A 6000-nucleotide genomic window follows, 5' to 3' on the forward strand; every position below is an offset into this window, starting at 1 on the left:
GACTAATTCCACGGAATACCTGCCACCCCCATAGCAACGGATACCAGGTAGCTTTCGCGCACTTGTGGCTCATAAAAAATTTCTGGATCCCACTCCATATATTGTCAACGTTGTCTTTTAGTCTTTCATGCAAATTTGTTCAAAGAAGTGCAGTGTATGAAAAAGAAGACCTAGTAAGTTTGACAACGAAATCATAGAATGATCTTTAATGAATTTGTATCTGTAAGTGTAGGAAAGAAACATGCAAAGAATTTGCAGTACCCCACAAATTTCTATTTGTTCGAGTATGTAAATAAATTGCAAATACGATCCTGAAATTTGTGGAACCTTCAAGTAAAAAAATAAACTTATATTAGCAATTGATTTAGCTGATTCTGCCTCATTATTAGTTCACTTGACACAATACACATTTCAAAACAATAAAATGCATGGCACTGTAAGGCATTTTTCATAATTTTCATAATATAGAACGTTATAATTATTTTTACTTTATTACCAAAAAGTTAGGCTAAAAGTAGAAAATTTTAGTTGAAAGATTCAGTCTTTCAAAGATTTCTTAACTGGGGAATGGCTTGATTTTCAAAGAATTTGTGGGCTATGATCAGTTTGCACTGGAAGAAATAATTACCAAAATTTTACGCTAAAAGTAGAAATTTAAGTTAAGCTGTTGATGCAAGCATGTCATTGTAAATTTAATGTAAGCTACACAAATGTTTTTCCTTTTACCCTGGATTAGATTATTAAGCTAATTCCTAAAATACCATATTTTGTAATTTGAGGATGACATTTCTTGATATAAAGAATCCATGGCAGAAGATATGATGCTAGAGTACTGCCTGTCCCATTTATAACCATTGCTTATAATTTTTTTTAAAAATGACTGTGGGCAGCTTTTGCGCACCTCGATTAATTTCACGGGATACCTACTAGGATAACTGTGTCCACCAAGGCTAGGGTAGATGAGAAGAATCACGTAGGTGTTTTTGTCTCCATTGAGTTTTGAACTTGAGACCTCAGAGTTCTCAACAAGTTCATTGACCAATATTTTCCTCCTCATATACTACTACTACTATTAACAACTTCCTGCATTTCTCCCCTTCAATTATTTAGCAACCCAACTCCAAACTTCCTGCCATGTTGCTCCATTGTAGGACCAGTGCATCCAGCTAAGCACTTTGTGCCATAGTCCCCTTGTGACTCCACATTCAAAGAACAGATGGTCATTAGTTTCAGGCATAGTTGGACAAAATACACACTTGTTATATATCCACTGTCATTCTCCATTGCAGTAGTTTGTCTTTGGTTCGTACCTTTTCATGTAATATCAGCCACCAGTATGAACATATGTTTAGGTTCAGTCATATTATAACATGTTATGTTCCTCCACACTATATTACTGATGTATCCCCTCAGTTTTTTTATAAGTTCTAGTGATCTGAAATTTACCCTTATGAAGTCTGAACAATCTCTGATCTCTTGTTGTCCCCAATATTTCCTCATGTTAAGAATCTTCCTTAACCATCCAAGAAGCTGGACAAGGAATTTTCATGTTGTCTAATCTTTGCTTCTTTATGTAATATGTATGAACTCAGGTAATCCATAACTTCCGTTTATTCTGGCTTAGCGCCCACAAAAGTTTACATAAAGCAGCCTGGTTCCACACTTTCATTTGTATGACGTTGAGACCACCAACTCCTTTTGGCAAACAAATCTTTTCCCATGCAACTAGTGCTCTTTTTGTAATCACAGGTGACCCTGTCCATAGGTAACTGCTTCAATCATTTTAATCACCTTCTGAGGGATTTGGAATAATTGCGACCAGTAGGCCTGCACTCCAAAATAGAACAGCTCTAATTAGTTGAAGTCTTCCTCCCATAAGATAATCCCCTAGCCATCCAGTTTGTAACTCGAGCTGTTATCTTCTCAACCGAAGGCTTACATTGCATTACTGTAAGTCTTTTGGAAGATATATAGTCGCACCCCTAAATATTTGAATGGTAGGCCTCCTTTCTCAAATCGTAGTACATTAAGTATATCTTGCATAGTTTCCTGTTGGATCCCTCCAAAATACATTTGAGTTTTTTTTCACGTAGACTTTCAGCAATGAAGCTGCTGAAAACATGTGAAACTTTTCTAGTTGTAGCTGCATTGACTTCACATAGTGAAACATAATTTTCAATGCAAAATTCATGAACTGAACTTTCTCTTAGCTAATAATCAGGTTGTCTCAGTGTCGTCAACTCACCTGCCGTCCTGGAGCTGGACACACCATGTAGAATCTTATTTCCTATAAGAGATTTTATCAAACGTATCATAAAATCATACATATGAATGTAAAAGAGAAAATTTGGCTCCGTGAAAAAGCTAGCACTTCTCTTTCAACCCAACTCAAACAGCTGATGCTCAAAAAACAGAGCTCCATTGAAAATGTATGGCTATTAGATAGAAAAAAAAAGTGTAATACCATTGAACGTAAGGCGAAAATTTAGAGTCAGTATGTCAAGGACTTGCAAACAATCAACAAAACTGACCAATATTGTTTTGCTATATCAAAATTTCAATGTATTAAGAAAGTTGTTCCACAACCCCTTGTAAGCTGTCCCAGAAAACTAAATTCTACCTGAAGAATGGAGATCTTGAGCAAATGAAACAGTTAGATCTAATAAGATATTTTTATTATGAACTTAGTGTCAAATACAAAGATTCAATAGCACAATAAGCCTCAATCTGCTAAAAATTATTAAGGTAAACAAACAAGAAAAAGTCAAAAAGAGAAACGTTTCACAATTAAGGACCTTGATGCTACTACTGACAAAGTAGAGGTACGGTTGGAAAACTATACATCTACAATTTTCCCTCTCTTTTTATCGGTCATATGAGCTGAGGGTTCACCTAGTTAAGGATCACACTATCTGCTATATCAGTCTACAGAAAGCTAAGCCGTCTCAAGCAACGTCGTAGAATCTCTAAAGCCTATCGGCTTCAAAACCCAAGTCTAAGGCAATCACTAGCCTACACCTAGGCTAAGGCCAATAACAAGCTACCAATAACAACAACAACAACAATACAAAAACTATGAGGCAAGACAAAATTACACAACAATACTAGGCATGCTTGAGCACTCGATAAAATACCCGAAACACGCCTAAGGCATGAAGTCTAATAAGTAAACAAGATTCAACTACAAACCCAACCCAATTCTAGCTATTCAACCTGAACTCACATTTACAAGCTCAATCTAAAGACCGGTAAGTCATAGCCTACCTCAATGTAAACAGCGTGCGCTGTAAATTTACAATTTCAGAGCTTTGCTCTTTCGAACTACCTTCGATCGGTGTTATACTACCAATAATACGATCACAACGTCAATATATATGTTTAGACACCAAATTCGTAACAATTGGATACGGGCTCAAAATTGAGTCAAAAATGGAATTGTGGAATCCGCATCGGAAATCCTGAAATTCACTCTGTCAATGGATCCTAATTAGCTTACTGCACTTGTGCCCCAAAATGTGCACAATTCAAGCTCGGAAACAGAACTTGCAAGGAAACGTAATAAAAACGACATTAAAGAGACTTGGACAGTCCTTAAGGACAAGAAATATAAATCAAAAGATGATTCACGACTATCTTTATTTAAAAGACCAGTCAAAATACTCATTGCGATTGAGACCCTCTAGATAAAATGACCACCTCGATCGTGGAGGTCAAACTTTGCGATTGCGCTTACAAAAAATGGTCAACCTTATGAAATGTCCATCACGATCGCAGACTAGAGGCCACGCAACCCAGAGGTCAGGTGCAGTCCCCACCGCAATCGCGGAGGTTTCATCGCGATTGTGATGAAGGATTTTACTGGCACCAGATGTTGATGCATCAGCTAGAACTCAAGTTCACAAATTCCTTGATGGGGTGCTTGAGATTCATTCGGAATCTCATGCACATAAATGAACTATGATGCCCCACTAAATTCGACATTCCAAACTCAAAGGAGATGTCGAAACTTCCAACCGAGATCTTATCAATGAAAAGTGGTCCCACACCCAATTACCTCCATTTCAATTCAAATTCCACTAGGTAGTTCAGAATGAGCTCGAAAGCCTCAGGATTCGCTCCAAAGGTTCTTCTAACCAAACTCGATGTTTAAGAGCTAACACGGCTGTCATAATTGTATTTTGAGGTAGTCGACTTAATGTTTTGACCGAAGTCAACCATTAAAGTTTCAAAAGCTCCAAAACACTGAAACATGCACAAAAACCAAACGAACGACCATGTGACCAAACTGTCAATCTCAACAAGACATAAATGACTTGGGGTGGCTATAAAAACTCTCTAAACACCGAAAAAGATGAAATAAAGAGAAAATAACCTGGAGGGTTATTACATTGTAGTTGATTGAGTTTGGGGTCTTGTGTTAATTGATAATTAATGAACGACATCGATAAAGGTTCTGCATATATTAGATTAAAATCTATATTTGGTTGATATGATTGAATGTTCTTAATTGTTTTAGTAAAAAGTATAAATTAAATCATATTTTATGTTTTCCTAAAAACCATAAAAATGAAACCGTAAAAAAAAAATACTTCCTTTCCTAATTTACGTGACACTTTTCATTTTTTTGAGAGTTAAATAATTTAAGTTTGACGAAAAATTTACGTGTGAAGAAGGCGACGTGCAGTTATAGTAGTTATCATGTGGTCATGCGTAAAGTAGATAAAAGTAAATAATAAGATGGAGGACAAGTTGTAATGCCGAGCCATTTTTTTTTTGCAGATGCAAGAAGCTTAGAGAAAAATGTGGTAAGAGCAAATAAAATAAAATTTTGATATTTCAATTGTTTTCCATTTAGCTATATATAGTTTTTAAAGGCATGTAAAAGGGGGATTTCAATATTTGATGTGTTAGTTGTCCTATTTATCTGCCAATATTATAGCATCTAGAATTTGTATTGTGATAGCTAGAGCTGTCAAAAAGGGTCGGTCCAGCCCCATCAGACCCAAGCCTCGAGGGCCAAGGAATTTGAAGGGCTAGGGCGGGCCGACCCTTCATTTGATAGGGCCTGAAAATGCTCAACTCAACCCAACCCTAGAAGGGCCGAGGGCTGGGGCGGGATAGCCCTTATGCTTTTTTTTTTAATTTTTTTTTCTTTTCAAACTTATAATTCTATAACATCAAAAAATCAAAAGATTTTCAAATCAATTATGACAAACAATGATGTTGTTTCAATAACACTAACAAAAATCTAGTGTAATTAGCATGTATCTCGCATACTGATTATGCGAGTGAGATAAGAGAGTGACAAGCAAGATAGGAGGGAGGCGAGGGCGCGAGATTTGTATATGTATCCTAGATACATGCAAATCTACTTGGATAGAGTGTATCTAGAACAAATTAACTCAATTTTGAGTCCATATATTTTGAGATACTATCTAGGTACGAAGATTTATAATATTACAACATAGCGTGTATTCAAATAATTAGATTATATACTACTGAAATTATTGTAAATTACTCTTAAATAAAAAGTTTTGGCCCATGGGCCGACCCGGCCCAACCCCGATCAAGCCTCAAGGGCCAAGGGCTTATATGGGCCGGGCTCATAAGCCCTAATTTTAAATGGGCTTGAAAAATTCTATCCCAACCCTACTCCAATAACGGTTAGGGTTGGGCCGGCCCCATGGGCTAAACCCATTTTGATGGCTCTAGTGATAGCAATATTATAATATCTTGAATATTGCTAGAATAAAAGAATGCTCAGATTTACTAGCTTATATGAGATTATTAAGGAAACAAACAATTGTTAAACTATTTACTAATCACCTTTAAATTGTCAATCACAATGTCTTTTAATTATGTCCTTTCTTTATTCCTAACTTTTCTCTTTGACTAAAATTAAAATAAAAAGTGAGTATAAGAGAGACCAATCATATCTTAACCATACACTTGACATGCATATCACTCTATCGCGATAAAAATGACAATGCTAATTTCTCC

Source organism: Solanum verrucosum, unplaced genomic scaffold, assembly GCF_900185275.1.
Source record: "Solanum verrucosum unplaced genomic scaffold, falcon-dt-bn FXZP01000052.1, whole genome shotgun sequence".
Lineage (NCBI taxonomy): Eukaryota > Viridiplantae > Streptophyta > Magnoliopsida > Solanales > Solanaceae > Solanum > Solanum verrucosum.